Source organism: Pinus tabuliformis, chromosome 6 (genome assembly GCF_031772625.1).
Source record: "Pinus tabuliformis cultivar Carrire ecotype Pingquan chromosome 6, CPIR1, whole genome shotgun sequence".
Classification (NCBI taxonomy): Eukaryota; Viridiplantae; Streptophyta; class Pinopsida; order Pinales; family Pinaceae; genus Pinus; species Pinus tabuliformis.
In genome coordinates this window covers 138,184,140-138,205,914 of record NC_142292.1, presented here as the reverse complement: position 1 = coordinate 138,205,914, position 21,775 = coordinate 138,184,140, and the positions used below count along the sequence as shown (strand labels likewise).

Below are 21,775 nucleotides of genomic sequence, written 5' to 3'. Positions count from 1 at the left end.
AATGTAGAAAATATTCTGTTGACTTAGCCTGAGGATATTCACACTGATAGAGATACGTACGATTTGACATAATCTTTAAATGTTCAAATGAGTCATGAAAATAACTGAATCATTTTAAATAAGAATTATCGTTGTCTTTAATGAACTGTCCATATATATCAAAACATTTCGAGGCCTATTAGAAGTGCACTCGAGAAATATATATGTATAGACACACGGTTTTCTTTTTAATTGAAGTGAGGTTGGGTGTATTTCCATAACAATGTCTTCCCTGACGAAGTCCATGCAATTTGTGGTTAATTTATTCACTACCCATGTAATTATATCTCTAATTATCACCTCACTTCAGCTGACTTGCAAGGCAGCACCTGCAAATGCCAGAGTGGAGTCCTTTCCAGGATATCATGGCAATATTAGTTATGAGATATATGCTGGGTAAGTGCCATATCTATCCAAGGTAAAGTATATTTATTCATGAATAAAGTTCATGTTCAAATGTAACAATAATTGAAAGTAACAAATTCAAAGTGCCAGATTTTTCACTGGAAAGAATATTTATTCATTAACACAGTCATTTTCAAAATTTTTCAAAAATAGCATGCATGAATTTGCCCCTGTTTGTAAATAAACAATTAGCTGTGTACTTATGCAAAGATTAAGAACATAACCAAAGAGTTCATAGCTTGTAGAATGTTCATAGCTTGTAGAGTGCATGCTTATATGACAAAGAAAGACAGAAAAACATAAAAGATATACAGATATCTAATTGTTATGCACAGACTGTGAATATGTTTGAACAGAGTTTAATTTCTATGGATACTTAATCAATTTGGTGACAATTGAAGCTAGAAAATATTAAAGTCAAAATTGTTGCATGGAGAGTTCAAAATATGTAAAAGACTAGGAGCGAAAATTGTTATATGGAGTGCTTACAGATGTGATTCTACAACTCTTATATTCTATTGGATGAACAATTAACTGCATGAAAGTCTTTGTGTTTTCTTCATATTCATGTAGGTATGTGACAGTTAGTGAGGCCAATGGAAGAGAACTTTTCTACTATTCTGTGAAGTCAGAAAGTAATCCAGCAAATGATCCACTTCTTCTTTGGCTTGAGGGAGGTCCTGGTTGCACTGGTTTCACTGATTGTCTATGAGATTGGTCAGCTATGGGAATTCTTGCTCTTATTATCTATTTCAATGCTCAAAGTTGCTATTTACTGAATGAATTTTGATCTTGTACACATTAAGTTTTCAAATTGTGTAATCTGGCCATGGGAACAACTTGTTCAAATGGCTAACTATAAGCTCACTTTTACCCAAGTTGTTGGAATTGGCACCCAAAACCGAGTCAACTGCTGTTCTGGAGGTATGGTGCCTGCCAAATTATTGCCCTCCAGGGATCTGCACAAGAAGGTATATACTTATGCGAGTGCATTTAAAATAATCAAAAGGGAGACATGCTAATGCATTTGTTAATAATATCCAGCGTCGGGCTCGATCAAAGTGCACCAGATTGGATTTATCTTACATTATGGCAATGTTTGACAAATTTCCAATTTCATTGGGAATGGCACCACTAAGCCAATTCAAAGCCAGATCCAAATTCTGTAGATTCTTTAGTTGACCAAGTTCTCTCGGTATGGTACCCAGTATATTGTTTGCACGAAGGTTCCTACATAAGATACCAATTTGTTCGAGGTTGTTCATGTCAACAGCTCGACAAACATATTCATATTTCTAGACTAACTTATAACTGTACAAAAACTTGGCTCATGTGCAAGCTTCATTTGACTAATAGGCACTTACAGGTCTGCGGCGAAGCTAGAAGGGCCAATTCTGGTGCTAGAACCCCTTTAAGAGATGAGTTTGGAAGATTTCTGCATATAAATTTTTTAAACTTATTCAAGTACTTTGAATCTCAAGTATACAATGCATCAAAAGAAAACAACTGATTCAAACAACTTGGAGAGACTCAACATCAAATGTTCTTTCAATTCTACTCATTTGAAATTAAAAATGTATCTGTGATTCAATTCATCATGGGATTCTAGGTCGCACAACACCAGGACTTGGGACATGCAAGAGACGTGGATACGAGCGTCCAACACAGGACACAGCAACATTCGAAATGTGACAGGGATATATATATATATTCAAAAATTTAGAACATTTACAAAATATCAATATTGATGCAACTAATTCCTACATCAAACATACAAGAAATTGGAGTATTCAAGAATCAACACACATAAAATAGTAGTTTAGGAGTTAGAACTACAGCTTTCTCATTGAGTCCCTTGATGTCATCGAAATCACAATGTATTACATAGACACTAATATTACAGGTAGACATGCCAATGGCAAAATACAAAGTAGAGAAGATAGCAGATACGGTAGATATGTTCTTTCTTGAGCTTGGTGTCTTGTTATAGCAAAGTGGTTTGCTCTAGAATGTGCACACTATTTTTTGTGTTCTAAATTGACTCTCTATTATCAATGCAACTAGATACAATGATCATCTGATTGCCCTCATTTTTCTAGGGAAAATAAAGGTTCCCTGGAAACACAAACTGACTTTCACCAATTTAAGAGTGACATAGTGGGTGAGTTCTAGGCACCTGCCAAAACATGGTCAAAATTTTTGTGCGCTTTGCAGGTTTGAAAAAAGCAAAAAAAGCATCCTACAACTTCGGAGTGCAATAAGATTTGCAAATTCTGTAAACAAACTTTAGAGAAATGTAGTTTGAGAAGTGTTATTTTCGTGATAAATAATTGGATTGCTCAAAATTTTACAAGGTTGAAGCCAGGCATAGAAGATCCAACTATAGAGCTTCATAGGGCAAATGGTTGCATATACAAAGCCATACATTCCCAAGTTCCAAGTTCTTTGTACAATTAACGCTTAGAAGCCATCCAATTAAAAGGGAACTAGGGAGGGTACATTGTCACCTATTGTATACTCCCTCTGCACTTTGGGCTAGTGCTTTTCTGCCCTCAGGAGAGATCCTTATGTGATCTAAAGTGCAAAAAAAATGACTTTGACCAACAAAGACACTTGGTATCAGAAAATTAGTTTACTGTAATTCAATTGTTACACCTAAATTCTGCTGAGAAATTGATGGGACATCAAGCTAATGTTCAGATCAGCTCTTATAATCATTAATTTGCTAAAATTCTTTGTGCAAATCTGCTCTCAAACACCTCAAATCTGCAGACCCACATGTAAATCTCCAAAAGCAATGATGAGAAACTCTTAAAATTTTGTTTGTGACTATAGTGCCTTGAATTCTGTGGGTTATGGAGACAAGTGTAGAAGAAAATTAACTGAGCAGGAGTGATTCCCAAGGCCAACCAATTCAGAAAATTCCAAGTAATAAAAAACACCGACAAAATGAGAATTAGCCTCCAAGTAACTGTCACCTTTATCCAATGCCATGCATACAACGTTTAGAGATATTGAATTCAAATTCAAAGTGGATGTCAACAGTCAGATCACTTCAAAAGCACCTTTTCCCACCAAGTTCAATGATGCAGAAGCATCATCACCACCCCACCATGGTTGCAGCATCCCATGAACATTGAGAAGAGGTCAAGCGAGATAGCACTGTGGAAGAGACAGTGGGTAATTTTCGTCCCAGCATTCATCCTCCACCATCCAAATTCCCTTGCTTTCATCTGACAACCCACGGTTTCCTAGACCCAAGGATTCTCGTAGCCAGCTGGAACTTCTGTTTCAAGAGGATTCGATCAGTATTTCTAACGTTTACATTTTGAGCAGTCCAAGCTGTTAACAACCCCATGAGAAAATGACCATTTCCGCGTTGCATCATCTCTAGTTAGTTCCTTGTAATCAGCCACACTTAATTTGAATGATGGCTTTTCTGCTGCCAAAAGATAAAAGGCTTTATAAATTTCAGGAAGCCCAAGACCTAAAAAACAGTAAGAACAGGAAGAAAAAAAATGTCTGGAACCGAACCCTCCTCCCATCACCCCCAACCCCTAAATGGATACTAAGAATAATAGATATTGAAAAAAAAAAAAAGAGTTTTCTTTCCATTTTGCCCATTACTAAGCAGTAACTTCCAGTAGGATCTTGGACTTTATAGAGTAAGCACCATGCTGTCTGCATAATGCAACTTGAAATTTCCAATAAAAAGATTAAAAACATTTCATCTTGTCTCTGAATAAAACGAAGAATGAATGAAGAAAAGTTACCAGATAGTTTCCAAAGGACCCACTGCAGTTTTAGCCTTGGCCCTGGACAAAGCTCCACTTGTAAACTCTCTAAATGATCTGCCTTTGAATAAAGTCTGCATGCATATCAAGATTAATAGGTGAGAGAAATTGGGATTCCCATATCAATATAAAGAGACAGAGCAGTCGGAGGATCAGCATTTTCTTCAAGTAAAATTTACTGCGGTGGGTTTAGTATGAAATTCTCTCTACTCGGTTCAGTAAATAATACTTAAATCATTGGGATTGAAATTTGAAATTGAAGATCTCCAATGTTCTACTCTGGAGTCTGTACCAAGGGTAGAAAAGCATACTTACTTGGAATGCTTTGCGCAGATCAGGAGCCTGAAAATTTTCTTTGCTGGGTAGTTTATCTAACTTTACTTCCATACTTTTCATAATTGAGGGATCCATGGTGCTCAGAGCCAATAGCTCTATGACTTGAAGTTATGGGATTTTCACACCCCACCTCAATTCTTGCTCTTATTATCTATTTCAATGCTCAAAGTTGCTATTTACTGAATGAATTTTGATCTTGTACACATTAAGTTTTCAAATTGCGTAATCTGGCCATGGGAACAGCTTGTTCAAATGGCTAACTGTAAGCTCACTTTTACCCAAGTTGTTGGAATTGGCACCCAAAACCGAGTCAACTGCTGTTCTGGAGGTATGGTGCCTGCCAAATTATTGCCCTCCAGGGATCTGCACAAGAAGGTATATACTTATGCGAGTGCATTTAAAATAATCAAAAGGGAGACATGCTAATGCATTTGTTAATAATATCCAGCGTTGGGCTCGATCAAAGTGCACCAGATTGGATTTATCTTACATTATGGCAATGTTTGACAAATTTCCAATTTCATTGGGAATGGCACCACTAAGCCAATTCAAAGCCAGATCCAAATTCTGTAGATTCTTTAGTTGACCAAGTTCTCTCGGTATGGTACCCAGGATATTGTTTGCACGAAGGTTCCTGCATAAGATACCAATTTGCTCGAGGTTGTTCATGTCAACAGTTCGGCAAACATATTCATATTTCTACACTAACTTATAACTGTACAAAAACTTGGCTCATGTGCAAGCTTCATTTGAGTAATAGGCACTTACAGTGTCTGCAGCGAAGCTAGAAGGGCCAATTCTGGTGCTAGAACCCCTTTAAGAGATGAGTTTGGAAGATTTCTGCATATAAATTTTTTAAACTTATTCAAGTACTTTGAATCTCAAGTATACAATGCATCAAAAGAAAACAACTGATTCAAACAACTTGGAGAGACTCAACATCAAATGTTCTTTCAATTCTACTCATTTGAAATTAAAAATGGATCTGTGATTCAATTCATCATGGGATTCTAGGTCGCACAACACCAGGACTTGGGACATGCAAGAGACGTGGATACGAGCGTCCAACACAGGACACAGCAACATTCGAAATGTGACAAGGATATATATATATTCAAAAATTTAGAACATTTACAAAATATTAATATTGATGCAACTAATTCCTACATCAAACATACAAGAAATTGGAGTATTCAAGAATCAACACACATAAAATAGTAGTTTAGGAGTTAGAACTACAGCTTTCTCATTGAGTCCCTTGATGTCATCGAAATCACAATGTATTACATAGACACTAATATTACAGGTAGACATGCCAATGGAAAAATACAAAGTAGAGCAGATAGCAGATACAGTGGATATGTTCTTTCTTGAGCTTGGTGTCTTGTTATAGCAAAGTGGTTTGCAGTGCCGACAGCTTCTCCTATAGCAAAGTGGTTTAGAGTGCCGACAGCTTTTCCTCGAGCAGACAGAATAGTGACAGTGGTAGATGGACTTGGAGAAGGGGATGAACACCAAAATTGACGTTCTTCCCTTTTTCCTGTGACCCTTGTGGTATAAAAGAAGAACACTAAAATTGGAGAAACGACAATTTCACCTCCTTCATTCTTCTTTACCTACACAATCACCTACACAATATTAGAGCATTTTCCTGTGGCTGGAAGTGAAAAAAGGAGGTGAAACTGCTTTTCTAGTTCTGTTTTGGCTCCTTGCACGTCCAACACTCGAGACATGATACAGCGCATAGCAACCTCCCGTGAAGTGAAATTTGAGATTCAACACTAACAGCTCTGGCCTAGACATCACTGACAACTAATGCTGAGAGTTACAACATTAAATAACAAGTTGTAGCGAGCTATAAGAACTCAGAAAATTTGTGCCAGCAAGCTTTAACGAGATGGTCAACCAGGGGAACAATCGAAGTAGTACCTGGTAGCAAAGGATTCAATGTAAGAATCTGGCGCTGGGATGTACAAAGTCAAGAATTTGAAAGCAACCAATATGAGTACACCAGCCAGAGTTCCTCTGGATCCTAAGCTATAAATAAAAGCTAATGACAATTTAACAAACTAATTCCAACCTGGAATGAAAGCAGTACATGAGTAAAAAGGGATTGTTTACCTTAATACATCTTTTGGTGAATGGTCTGATGCCGCAATGGAAACCGAGAGATATTAACCTTGCCATAAGAAAAGGCCTAGACATCACTGACAACTAATGCTGAGAGTTACAACATTAAATAACAAGTTGTGGCGAGCTATAAGAACTCAGAAAATTTGTGCCAGCAAGCTTTAACGAGATGGTCAACCAGGGGAACAATCGAAGTAGTACCTGGTAGCAAAGGATTCAATGTAAGAATCTGGCGCTGGGATGTACAAAGTCAAGAATTTGAAAGCAACCAATATGAGTACAGCAGCTAGAGTTCCTCTGGATCCTAAGCTATAAATAAAAGCTAATGACAATTTAACAAACTAATTCCAACCTGGAATGAAAGCAGTACATGAGTAAAAAGGGATTGTTTACCTTAATACTTCTTTTGGTGAATGGTCGGATGCCGCAATGGAAACCGAGAGATATTAACCTTGCCATAAGAAAATGCGTAAAGATGGAAAATAACCTTTCCTTGTTTAAAAGAAGAGAGGATTGAAAATAATATGAATACCATGATGACTGGAGTTCGTGGAAGTCTACTTCGGCGACATCGAGAACTTGGTATTCGAGCATAGCAAGGGAATCTGGCTTCTTGACCAAACCTGCAACAAAATTTAATGGAGGGTTAGAGGAAGTTACGAACCCCAAAGTTTATAAATATGTATAGAAGAAACCCAGGGTACATAAGAGTAATTACCTCTCAGTGATTTCGAACAACCAATCTCTCTAGAAATTCTGCAAAAGAAGTCCCAAGGGGTTCATGGAACGAAAAAATAAGAGATAAACCTGAGCAATTGCTAATCGGAAAGCTAAATGACAATGAAAATGCCCCCCAAGCATGAGACAAAGGTCAATTTGGACACGGGTTTGATATTGTACACAACAGAGGTTTACAGAGCTGAGTATGCATGACAAATGACCCGATAAAACGGTGGAGGGGGCAGTGGTAGTTACACCTGAACTGACCTGCGCTCACCTGGATCGTTCGATCTAACCCTAGAAACAGCAACAGGGATGATCGAGATATTTGGTAGCGGTCACATCACCTTCAAAGCTCCTGAGGGATCCAGAGGAGGCAAGTCCTGATGCCCGCCTGGAGAACACCATTGGAGAAACCCTACCTCTGGAAAGGCGATGGGCACTCCACGCTCTTCATTACCCGGACCGGCGATTGGCACTCCGCGCTCTTCATTACCCGGACCGCCTCAGTGACATTTTTGATCGACGGTTGTGGTGTTTGTAATCGTCTAACATCTCATCGTACGACGTCAGAGGAGGACACGTAGGAAAAATGGGGGATGGATCTAACTGATTCAAACAACTTGGAGAGACTCAACATCAAATGTTCTTTCAATTCTACTCATTTGAAATTAAAAATGGATCTGTGATTCAATTCATCATGGGATTCTAGGTCGCACAACACCAGGACTTGGGACATGCAAGAGACGTGGATACGAGCGTCCAACACAGGACACAGCAACATTCGAAATGTGACAAGGATATATATATATATTCAAAAATTTAGAATATTTACAAAATATTAATATTGATGCAACTAATTCCTACATCAAACATACAAGAAATTGGAGTATTCAAGAATCAACACACATAAAATAGTAGTTTAGGAGTTAGAACTACAGCTTTCTCATTGAGTCCCTTGATGTCATCGAAATCACAATGTATTACATAGACACTAATATTACAGGTAGACATGCCAATGGCAAAATACAAAGTAGAGCAGATAGCAGATACAGTGGATATGTTCTTTCTTGAGCTTGGTGTCTTGTTATAGCAAAGTGGTTTGCAGTGCCGGCAGCTTCTCCTATAGCAAAGTGGTTTAGAGTGCCGACAGCTTTTCCTTGGGCAGACAGAATAGTGACAGCGGTAGATGGACTTGGAGAAGGGGATGAACACCAAAATTGACGTTCTTCCCTTTTTCCTGTGACCTTTGTGGTATAAAAGAAGAACACTAAAATTGGAGAAACGACAATTTCACCTCCTTCATTCTTCTTTACCTACACAATCACCTACAAAATATTAGAGCATTTTCCTGTGGCTGGAAGTGAAAAAAGGAGGTGAAACTGCTTTTCTAGTTCTGTTTTGGCTCCTTGCACGTCCAACACTCGAGACATGATACAGCGCATAGCAACCTCCCGTGAAGTGAAATTTGAGATTCAACCCTAACAGCTCTGGCCTAGACATCACTGACAACTAATGCTGAGAGTTACAACATTAAATAACAAGTTGTAGCAAGCTATAAGAACTCAGAAAATTTGTTCCAGCAAGCTTTAACGAGATGGTCGACCAGGGGAACAATCGAAGTAGTACCTGGTAGCAAAGGATTCAATGTAAGAATCTGGCGCTGGGATGTACAAAGTCAAGAATTTGAAAGCAACCAATATGAGTACACCAGCCAGAGTTCCTCTGGATCCTAAGCTATAAATAAAAGCTAATGACAATTTAACAAACTAATTCCAACCTGGAATGAAAGCAGTACATGAGTAAAAAGGGATTGTTTACCTTAATACTTCTTTTGGTGAATGGTCTGATGCCGCAATGGAAACCGAGAGATATTAACCTTGCCATAAGAAAAGGCCTAGACATCACTGACAACTAATGCTGAGAGTTACAACATTAAATAACAAGTTGTAGCGAGCTATAAGAACTCAGAAAATTTGTGCCAGCAAGCTTTAACGAGATGGTCGACCAAGGGAACAATCGAAGTAGTACCTGGTAGCAAAGGATTCAATGTAAGAATCTGGCGCTGGGATGTACAAAGTCAAGAATTTGAAAGCTACCAATATGAGTACAGCAGCCAGAGTTCCTCTGGATCCTAAGCTATAAATAAAAGCTAATGACAATTTAACAAACTAATTCCAACCTGGAATGAAAGCAGTACATGAGTAAAAAGGGATTGTTTACCTTAATACTTCTTTTGGTGAATGGTCTGATGCCGCAATGGAAACCGAGAGATATTAACCTTGCCATAAGAAAATGCGTAAAGATGGAAAATAACCTTTCCTTGTTTAAAAGAAGAGAGGATTGAAAATAATATGAATACCATGATGACTGGAGTTCGTGGAAGTCTACTTCGGCGACATCGAGAACTTGGTATTCGAGCATAGCAAGGGAATCTGGCTCCTTGGCCAAACCTGCAACAAAATTTAATGGAGGGTTAGAGGAAGTTACGAACCCCAATGTTTATAAATATGTATAGAAGAAACCCAGGGTACATAAGAGTAATTACCTCTCAGTGATTTCGAACAACCAATCTCTCTAGAAATTCTGCAAAAGAAGTCCCAAGGGGTTCATGGAACGAAAAAATAAGAGATAAACCTGAGCAATTGCTAATCGGAAAGCTGAATGACAATGAAAATGCCCCCCAAGCATGAGAAAAAGGTCAATTCGGACATGGGTTTGATATTGCACACAACAGAGGTTTACAGAGCTGAGTATGCATGACAAATGACCCGATGAAACGGTGGAGGGGGCAGGGGTAGTTACACCTGAACTGACCTGCGCTCACCTGGATCGTTCGATCTAACCCTAGAAACAGCAACAGGGATGATCGAGATATTTGGTAGCGGTCACATCACCTTCAAATCTCCTGAGGGATCTAGAGGAGGCAAGTCCTGACGCCCGCCTGGAGAACACCATTGGAGAAACCCTACCTCTGGAATGGCGATGGGCACTCCGCGCTCTTCATTACCCGGACCGGTGATTGGCACTCCGCGCTCTTCATTACCCGGACCGCCTTAGTGACATTTTTGATCGACGGTTGTGGTGTTTGTAATCGTCTAACATCTCATCGTACGACGTCAGAGGAGGACACGTAGGCAAAATGGGGGATGGATCTAACTGATTCAAACAACTTGGAGAGACTCAACATCAAATGTTCTTTCAATTCTACTCATTTGAAATTAAAAATGGATCTGTGATTCAATTCATCATGGGATTCTAGGTCGCACAACACCAGGACTTGGGACATGCAAGAGACGTGGATACGAGCGTCCAACACAGGACACAACAACATTCGAAATGTGACAAGGATATATATATATTTAAAAATTTAGAACATTTACAAAATATTAATATTGATGCAACTAATTCCTACATCAAACATACAAGAAATTGGAGTATTCAAGAATCAACACACATAAAATAGTAGTTTAGGAGTTAGAACTACAGCTTTCTCATTGAGTCCCTTGATGTCATCGAAATCACAATGTATTACATAGACACTAATATTACAGGTAGACATGCCAATGGCAAAATACAAAGTAGAGCAGATAGCAGATACAGTGGATATGTTCTTTCTTGAGCTTGGTGTCTTGTTATAGCAAAGTGGTTTGCAGTGCCGGCAGCTTCTCCTATAGCAAAGTGGTTTAGAGTGCCGACAGCTTTTCCTCGAGCAGACAGAATAGTGACAGCGGTAGATACACTTGGAGAAGGGGATGAACACCAAAATTGACGTTCTTCCCTTTTTCCTGTGACCTTTGTGGTATAAAAGAAGAACACTAAAATTGGAGAAACGACAATTTCACCTCCTTCATTCTTCTTTACCTACACAATCACCTACACAATATTAGAGCATTTTCCTGTGGCTGGAAGTGAAAAAAGGAGGTGAAACTGCTTTTCTAGTTCTGTTTTGGCTCCTTGCACGTCCAACACTCGAGACATGATACAGCGCATAGCAACCTCCCGTGAAGTGAAATTTGAGATTCAACCCTAACAGCTCTGGCCTAGACATCACTGACAACTAATGCTGAGAGTTACAACATTAAATAACAAGTTGTAGCGAGCTATAAGAACTCAGAAAATTTGTGCCAGCAAGCTTTAACGAGATGGTCGACCAGGGGAACAATCGAAGTAGTACCTGGTAGCAAAGGATTCAATGTAAGAATCTGGCGCTGGGATGTACAAAGTCAAGAATTTGAAAGCAACCAATATGAGTACACCAGCCAGAGTTCCTCTGGATCCTAAGCTATAAATAAAAGCTAATGACAATTTAACAAACTAATTCCAACCTGGAATGAAAGTAGTACATGAGTTAAAAGGGATTGTTTACCTTAATACTTCTTTTGGTGAATGGTTTGATGCCGCAATGGAAACCGAGAGATATTAACCTTGCCATAAGAAAAGGCCTAGACATCACTGACAACTAATGCTGAGAGTTACAACATTAAATAACAAGTTGTAGCGAGCTATAAGAACTCAGAAAATTTGTGCCAGCAAGCTTTAACGAGATGGTCGACCAGGGGAACAATCGAAGTAGTACCTGGTAGCAAAGGATTCAATGTAAGAATCTGGCGCTGGGATGTACAAAGTCAAGAATTTGAAAGCAACCAATATGAGTACAGCAGCTAGAGTTCCTCTGGATCCTAAGCTATAAATAAAAGCTAATGACAACTTAACAAACTAATTCCAACCTGGAATGAAAGCAGTACATGAGTAAAAAGGGATTGTTTACCTTAATACTTCTTTTGGTGAATGGTCTGATGCCGCAATGGAAACCAAGAGATATTAACCTTGCCATAAGAAAATGCGTAAAGATGGAAAATAACCTTTCCTTGTTTAAAAGAAGAGAGGATTGAAAATAATATGAATACCATGATGACCGGAGTTCGTGGAAGTCTACTTCGGCGACATCGAGAACTTGGTATTCGAGCATAGCAAGGGAATCTGGCTCCTTGACCAAACCTGCAACAAAATTTAATGGAGGGTTAGAGGAAGTTACGAACCCCAAAGCTTATAAATATGTATAGAAGAAACCCAGGTTACATAAGAGTAATTACCTCTCAGTGATTTCGAACAACCAATCTCTCTAGAAATTCTGCAAAAGAAGTCCCAAGGGGTTCATGGAACGAAAAAATAAGAGATAAACCTGAGCAATTGCTAATCGGAAAGCTGAATGACAATGAAAATGCCCCCCAAGCATGAGACAAAGGTCAATTCGGACACGGGTTTGATATTGCACACAACAGAGGTTTACAGAGCTGAGTATGCATGACAAATGACCCGATGAAACGGTGGAGGGGGCAGGGGTAGTTACACCTGAACTGACCTGCGCTCACCTGGATCGTTCGATCTAACCCTAGAAACAGCAACAGGGATGATCGAGATATTTGGTAGCGGTCACATCATCTTCAAATCTCCTGAGGGATCCAGAGGAGGCAAGTCCTGACGCCCGCCTGGAGAACACCATTGGAGAAACCCTACCTCTGGAATGGCGATGGGCACTCCGCGCTCTTCATTACCCGGACCGGCGATTGGCACTCCGCGCTCTTCATTACCCGGACCGCCTCAGTGACATTTTTGATCGACGGTTGTGGTGTTTGTAATCGTCTAACATCTCATCGTACGGCGTCAGAGGAGGACACGTAGGCAAAATGGGGGATGGATCTCAGAGGGAAACGCCTTACGGCGTAAATATATTTATATTATTGTATTAATATTATTAAAATAATATAATAAAATAGTATTTTATTAATAAAATAATAATTAGTTTATAGTTATTATTTTCTTTACATTTTTATTTTTTATTATTATTTTATTTAATATTATTATTAATGGAAGAAAATATTATATAATAAAAGATATTTTCTTTTCTATTACAATGGTTACTTATTTATCTTTCTATTAATTTTTTTTAATATATATCAGTTTAGATTTATCTTAACTGTGTTGGTATTATGACACAGGTTTGGCACTATGACACAGGTGTTGTTCTTGATGGCAACTCACTCAGATGGTAGATCACTATTTAGGCTCTCAGGATGAAATAAAAAGAGATATACGCAGGTTTCCTTTGACGAAGCCGCGTATACAAGCGGTATTGCCGATCAAAAGTTGTGTATGTGTATGCACGCACTTTCATGCACAGAAAAGTGTGTACATGTGGGAAAGCTTATTTTTGGGTCCATGGTATTTAGACCTATGGTTTTGGACCTTGGTATTGCATCTGAAGTATTGAACCCAGGTTTTGGGTCCGTAGTATTCGTTCTCTATGGTTTTGGACCATGGTTTGAATAAGGCCTAAGACTATAAAAGGAGGAGATCATTTGGCAAAGGTAGTGACTAAATTATTGAATACCTTATGAAGAGCAAGATCTGGAATACTAGTGATTGGTTAATGGTGCATAGCTGAATCTGAATCAAGGAGGAACCTGAGCATAAGAAAATGGATAAGTTCTATTGATGGGTCAAAACTCAAGACTTGAATAGTAGTATCTTTGTGTGTTTTAATCTGTTATATTTGGCGCATGACTTGATCTATAAATTTCATAATGTGGGTATAACTGATTTCTGAATATTTGAAAGAGTGAACTATCTTTTATAGATCTGTACGGAGGTTCGGCACATCAGAGGCGCGTATACACGTTGGTTCAGTAAGTAAAAACATCGTATATGCTGGTTGGCCTTAATTCAGAAGCGTATGCACGCAGGTTGTACACATTGAAGTAGCGTACATCTCTTGAAATATGTTTTAGCTACTTCTGTTTATTGTTGCAGGGTTCTGGGTTCAGAATTGGTGTTTGGTTACTATTACCGCTTTCTGGGTACAATATTCAGAGAAGTGATTATTTGATTCAGTTCGTTTGGTGCAAAATATATTGGTTCATGCAGATATACTTGATGTGTGATTGACGTTATTCATGGATCTAGTCTGAAAATTTATGAAACGTGGTTCCTAGATGAAAAGAGAAGGTTTTAGTCTTCTGTGGGTCAACACCTACGTACTAGTACCTCAGCTAGTAAAAGAGCTAAGGGGGTTGTAGCTCCCTTCCAGAAGAAATTGGAGAATGAGAGAAGGTTGTACCTTTCTGCAGGTAGCAGCCTACGTACTGGTATAAGACTGCACCAGTACAAAATCATTGTAAAAGGAAGTTTCTAATTAAAAGAAGATAGAGATGAATTGCAGCAAGTGGTTTTCACCCACATTGGGTTTCCACCTTACATCTTGGTGTTCATGTGTGTTGTGATTTGTTCTGCTTTACTGCTCCTGTTTACTGTTCATATGGTTAATAATGTTCTGATGCACTCATTAAGAAGCAACTAACTTAATTATTAGTTTACTAGATATACGCTTGTCGCATTTCACACAGTTGCGTATACACGCATTTTTCCTTAACTGAAGTAGAGTATATGAAACTGAATTTGGAAATGAAAAAGTTATATTGATTAAATAATACTGATTCACCCCCCCCCCCTTTTCAGTATTATTTCCAACAATTTTTATCAGAGCAGGTCGTTCAGAAGAAGCTTGATCACTTGAAGGAAGATCTATCATCATGAGCAATTACGAGAAAGAAGCATCGATCAGGCCACCAATTTTTGATGGGAGAAACTTCGTCTATTGGAAGGTAAGAATCATAGCATATCTTCAATCTCTTGGTACAGAAGTCTGGGATATTGTGGAAACAGGATACACATTTCCATCAGCAACTCCTACAGATACAGCTGGTAAGAAGCAGTATGAAACAACTGCAAAGGCTGTCAATACTCTATTAGGGAGCCTACCTCAATCAGAATTCGTCAAGGTTATGCAGCTCAAAACCACAAAAGAAATATGGGACAAGATCGTTCTAAGCTATGAAGGAGATGATCAGGTAAAACGAGCAAAACTACAAACTCTCAAAATTCAACATGAAAATCCCAAAATGTACAATGATGAAAGTGTGGCTAACTATTTCCTACATATAGATGAGATTGTTAATTGTATGAAAAAATTGGGTGAAGAAATAAAAGAAGTTGTTTTGGTTGAAAACGTTCTAAAATCTTTGTCTTCTAAGTTTGAATCAAAATTTTCTGCCATAGAAGAAAAACAAAATCTACAGAGCCTTACCATGTCACAGCTACATGGAATCCTAACTGCTTACGAAATGAGAAAAAAGGGACCATCAGACAAGAGAGAAGCCACATTCAAAGCCTCAGGAAAAGGGATTACAATGACTCAGGACATATGTCGGAAGAAGAGGAAGAATCAAATTTTGTCAAGAACCTTCATTGGGGTTCTAGAAGATTCAGAGGTAAGCTACCTTTCAAATGTTTTGCCTTTGGAAGAGTCGGTCACTATGCTACCAAGTGTCGTCATAAAGATAAGCTTGACAAAGGTAAGGAATCAGTTAGATGGAATAGAAAATAGACTGTAAGTAAGAAGAGTTATTACACACATGAAGACAGTGATGGATTTTCAAATAGTGATGAAGATGAACAAGGTAATGATTATATACTTTTGATGGCTTTTGAAGATGACAATTTCTTGGATGCTATAGATGAAGAAGGTCTTTATGAAGAAATTTCTAAACTCAAAATTTGCTTAGAAGAAAAGAATATGATTATAGATACTCTGACATTCCAACTTGCTGAAATGGAGAAACACAATGAAAAGTTAGAATGTGAAATTGTGGGACTTAGAAAGGACATTGAGAAAACAAAAGCTCTTAATCTTAGATTTGCTAAAGGATATGAAACTTTAGATGAGATTATCAAAGTGCAGCGTTCTCCTTTAATCAAGACAGGTCTTGGGTATACTGAAGAAACATCTCAAGCACAGAAGCCATCTACCTCCAAAAGTTATCTTGAAGCTGCAAGGAGAAGTGAACAGGTTGACAATCGATAGCAAAGGCACAATGAAGATCACCAGGTAAATCAGGGACAATTTACTTCAAGAATGAACAAAAATCACCAAGTAAATCGAGGGAAATCTACTTCAAGGATGAACAGAAGCTACGACCGACCACAAGTAAATCATTCTCAATTTACCTCAAGAACGAATGGGTATTACAATGGAAGGTTTGATGATCGCAAGAATTTCTTCAATGGCCAATGTTTCTCTTGTCAATAAATTTGGACATAAAGCAGCTCAATGTGTTGCCTACAAGACCATCATGACCAGAGAAGCACAAAATCAAAGGAGTGTGACTGGAATCATGAGAAGAACCTACAATAGCTTTTCTGCTCTTGAAAATGAAATAGAATGTTCTATCTGTAACAACTTTGGTCATGAAGATTCTGAATGCAGGAGTAGTTTTCGGCAAACAACTCAGAAGGAGCAAGCTTCATTGAGCCCCAAAACATGGAGGAAGAAAGAACCGCAACCAGAAAGATGTGGCATAGACTTATATGCAGAAGGGTAGGAAAATCAGTGGTACATTGACAGTGGATGCTCGAAACATATGACAGGTGATAAAGAAAAACTTCAACCATATAGTGCCTTAGAAAAGGAAAAGAAGGTTCTGTTCTTTTGAAAGAAATGGTCAAAGCTGGGAATGTTATGTATGTTGATGGCTTAAAGCATAATCTATTAAGTGTCAGTCAGATGTGTGATCAAGGAAATGAGGTAATATTTCTATCAAATGGATGTATTGTTCGTGAGCTTGATACAGGAGAAACCGTGATTAAAGGCATAAGAACTCCAAATAATATATACATACTCAAGGGAGGAAAAAAACAACGTTATCTTAGCAAGAATTATGAACACTGGCTCTGGCGCAGAAGATTGGGGCATATAAGCTTCTCTCAAATAAGGAAAGCATGTAAATATCAGGCGGTTCGTGATCTCCCTGACATCAGAATTCTAGACAACACAATATGCAAATCATGTCAGTTGGCGAAGAAAACCAGAACTAATTTCCCCGAGAAGGAAGGATCAGCTAGTAGGCCACTTGAACTTGTCCATACTGATGTATGTGGTCCATCTAGGAAAAGGTCACCTCGAGGAGAAGAGTACTTTATACTGTTCATTGACAACTTTTCCAGGATGTGTTGTATAGGACTTATGAAGCATAAAGACAAAGCTTTCAAAAAGTTCAAAGCATTCAAAGCCTTGGTTGAAAAGGAATCAGATCACAGAATCAAATTCCTTAGGTCCGATAGAGGTGGGGAATTTACCTCGAATGAATTTTTCGATTTTTGTGAAGAACATGGAATAAGAAGGGAATTCTCTACTGCTAGGACTCCTCAGCAAAATGGAGTACTAGAAAGGATGACCAGAACAGTTAAACAAATGGCTCGAGCAATGCTTGATGAGTCTGGGACTCTTGCAACCTTTTGGGGTGAAGCTGCATTTGCTGCTGTCACTATTCTCAACAAGACAAATGTCCGGGTGAACAACACTCAAACTCCTCTTGAACTTTGGTATGGTAAGACTCCCACAGTAAAATACTTCAAAATTTTTGGAAGAAAATGTTACATCAAAAAGACTGATGAAAACCTTGGTAAGTTTGAACCTAGAGTATATGAAGGCATTCTTCTTGGTTACTCTCCCCACAGAAAAGCATATAAGTGTTACAATAAAAGACTTGGAAAAATTGTTGAAAGTATTGATGTAGTGGTTGATGAAGAAGGAAACATTCCAAGGCAAGTAAAATCTGAAGATTTCAAAGATGATTAGGACTATCCTACAACAACAAATCACACTCATGATGAAGACGAAACCCATGAGGCACTAGAAGAAGAGATAAGGATAGAAGAAAAGACTCCATCTAGGTATGTTTAGAAGAATCATCCTGAAACTCAAATTTTGGGGCAGAGAGAGGCAGGTGTACAAACAAGAAGAACTATTTCAGAAGCTTCAAGGTACCTAACATTGCTCTCCTCCACTGAACCACAAAATGTAAATGAAGCATGAAAAGATGAATTCTGGGTCAAGGCCATGAATGAATAACTGGAGCAGATTGAAAGGAATAACACTTTGGAGTTGGTTCCTAGACAAAATGATAAAAATGTAATAGGAACAAAATGGATATTCAAAAACAAACTGAATGAAAATGGAGATGTTATTAGAAACAAGGCAAGACTTGTTTATGAAGGGTATGCTCAACAAGAAGGCATAGAATTTGAAGAAACTTTTGCACCAGTTGCTAGAATTGAGGCCATAAGAATGTTCCTTGCTCTTTCTGGCTTTCAGAAGTTCAAAGTATTTCAAATGGACGTGAAGTCTACTTTTTTAAATGGAGACTTGGATGAAGAAGTGTATATTGAGAAACCAGATGGGTTTATCCTTGGAAATGATCCAAAGCTTGTATGTAGACTCAAAAAGGCTCTCTATGGCCTTAAACAGGCTCCAAGGGCTTGGTATTATCATTTGGATAAGTATCTTCATCAACAAGGTTTTACAAAAGGATCAACAGATAGTAATCTATATATAAAAATTGACAATGATAAGTTGCTAATACTCGTTGTATATGTTGATGATATCATCTTTGGTAGCAATGAAGAAGACATGAGTCAAAAATTTGCCTTGGTGATGCAAAAAGAATTTGAAATGTCCCTGCTTGGTGAGCTCACATATTTTCTTGGTTTACAATTCCAACAAAACAAAGACGGTATTTTTCTATCACAAACCAAGTATCTCAAGCAGATCTTGAAGAAATATGGGATGGAGGATTAGAAACCAGTATGTACCCCTATGGTAACTAGATGCAGCCTCAGCACAAATGATGAATCAGCAGCAGTGCATCAACCAAACTATAGATCCATGATTGGTAGTCTGCTCTATCTAACAGGTACCCGACCAGACATTATGCATGCAGTGGGAATAGCTGGAAGGTTTCAGGCAAATCCAAAGGAAACTCACCTTCAGGCAGTTAAGAGAATTTTCAAGTATCTTCAAGGAACTCAAAACTATGGCTTATGGTATCCTAGAAGTACAGATCTCACACTTCATGCATATACAAATTCAGATTGGGTGGGAAGCATGGATGACAGAAAAAGCACTAGTGGTGGTGCATTCTTCATGGGTCCTAGATTAGTATCTTGGTTCAACAACAAACAGAGTTCAATTGCATTATCTATAGCTGAAGCAGAATATGTAGTTGTTGCATCTTGCTGCACACAACTCCTTTGGATGATGCAAACATTGCAAGACATGCAAATCACTTGTACTCCACCTATCTCCATTTTTTGTGATAATACAAGTGCAATCAATGTTTCAAAGAATCCTGTCATGCATTCAAAGACCAAGCACATACCTATCAAATATCATTTTCTCCGGGAACAAATGCTTGAAGAAAAGGTCAAATTAGAGTATGTTCCCTCCAAGGAACAAGTTTCTGATATAGTCACCAAACCAATGCCCAAGGAAACATTTGAATACCTCAGATAGAAGCTGAGAGTAGTTGATGCATCATCTTGCTGTTGAAACTTGTATGTTTTAGAGAAAAGTACGTGTACATGAGTTTCATGAGGAGGATCCATGTACATACGTTGGTTTATGTGGGTACAGTTGCGTATATGTTGGTTTGAAGACAAATAGTGGGCCAGGCTCAGGATGAAAAGAGTATGATATGGGTCTGACAGAGACCATCTGGCACAGGTTCAGGGGAAGCATATATATTCTTCTAATAATGCATTGTTGGCATTATCCAAGAGGATCTTATTTCAAGATCACAGGGTTTTGGTTTCAGGGGGAACAAGTGCAAAAGGAGAACATGGTTGCTGGTCTGAATGATGATTGACAGATGTTGCTAATGATAGTTGTTGATAAATATCATAGTCTAGTTATAGATATTTCGTCTCTATGTCATGTATTTCTTATCAAGGTCATTTAACGACCTTCCTTACTATGCTTGGGATGGTTGATGTAATGTTCTTGTTTTATCTTGTGTAAAATTTTGATGTATCCCCACTTGGTTGGGTGGATGAGTCAATATTGGTATATCCCCACTTGGTTGGGAGATGTATGTATGTATGAGTCTTTGGTGACAGGAAGGTCGCTTATGATGTATAAAGTCATGGTCTCTCTTATAGATCATTTTTCTACAGACCTTGCCTACAGTCAGGGGGAGCATGGATAGCACAGCAGAGTAGAGATTTCAGCATGTACTCAGGGGGATCATAACCCTTTTCCCTTGATGTCAAAGGGGGAGAATGACTTTGAATGATTTGGGGTTGCCATCAAGTCCAAAGGGGGAGATTGTTGGCATTATGACACAGGTTTGGCACTATGGCACAGGTGTTTTCCTTGATGGCAACTCACGCAGATGGCAGATCACTGTTCAGGCTCTCAGGATGAAAGAAAAAGAGATATACACAGGTTTCCTTTGATGAAGCCACGTATACATGAAATATTTCTGATCAAAAGTCGCGTATGCGTATGCACGCACTTTCATGCACAGAAAAGCACATACATGTGAGAAAGCTTATTTTTGGGTCTGTGGTATTTAGACCTATGGTTTTGGACCTTAGTATTGCGTCCGAAGTATTGAACCCAGGTTTTGGGTCCCTGGTATTGGTTCTCTATGGTTTTGGACCATGGTTTGAGTAAGGCCTAAGACTATAAAAGGAGGAGATAATTTGGCAAATGTAGTGACTAAAGTATTGAATATCTTATGAAGAGCAAGATCTAGAATACTGGTGATTGGTTAATGGTGCATAGCTGAATTTGAATTAAGGAGGAACCTGAGCACAAGAAGATGGATAAGTTCTATTGATGGGTCAAAACTCAAGACTTGAATAGTAGTATCTTTGTGTGTTTTGATCTGTTATATTTGGCACATGACTTGATCTATAAATCTGAGAATGTGGGTATAACTAATGTTTGAATATTTGAAAGAGTGAACTATCTTTTATAGATCTGTATGCAGGTTCGACACATCAAGGGCGCATATACATGCTAGTTTAGTAAGTAAACACAACGTATACACTGGTCGGCCTTAATTCAGAAGTGTATGCATGTAGGTTGTACACATTGAAGTAGTGTACGTCTCTTGAAATATGTTTTATCTACTTCTGTTTATTGCTACAGGGTTCTGGGTTCAGAATTAGTGTTTGGTTACTATTACTGCTTTCTAGGTACAACATTCAGAGAAGTGATTATTTGATTCAGTCTGTTTGGTGCAAAAGGTATTGGTTGATGTAGATATACTTGATGTGTGATTAATGTTATTCATGGATCTAGTCTGAAAATTTATGAAACATTGTCCTTGGAAGAAAAGAGAAGGTTTTGGTCTTTCGTAGGTCAGTACCTACATATTAGTACCTCAGCTAGTACAAGAGCTAAGGGGGTTGTAGCTCCCTTCCAGAAGAAGCTGGAGAATGAGAGAAGG

The 21,775-nt window shown here is 38.4% G+C and overlaps 2 long non-coding RNA genes across 2 annotated transcripts; both read right to left on the bottom strand.

Moving 5' to 3' along the window:
• Positions 1 to 1,285: 1,285 nt before the first annotated feature.
• On the bottom strand, positions 1,286 to 3,689 carry LOC149257751 (uncharacterized). The gene is made up of 3 exons (XR_016245977.1): positions 3,510 to 3,689; positions 1,809 to 1,879; positions 1,286 to 1,674 (listed from the first exon to the last, which is right to left on the bottom strand). It is a non-coding gene; the product is annotated as an uncharacterized LOC149257751 (long non-coding RNA).
• An 8,655-nt stretch (positions 3,690 to 12,344) lies between these two features.
• On the bottom strand, positions 12,345 to 13,152 carry LOC149257750 (uncharacterized). The gene is made up of 3 exons (XR_016245976.1): positions 12,790 to 13,152; positions 12,521 to 12,558; positions 12,345 to 12,425 (listed from the first exon to the last, which is right to left on the bottom strand). It is a non-coding gene; the product is annotated as an uncharacterized LOC149257750 (long non-coding RNA).
• Positions 13,153 to 21,775: the final 8,623 nt, after the last annotated feature.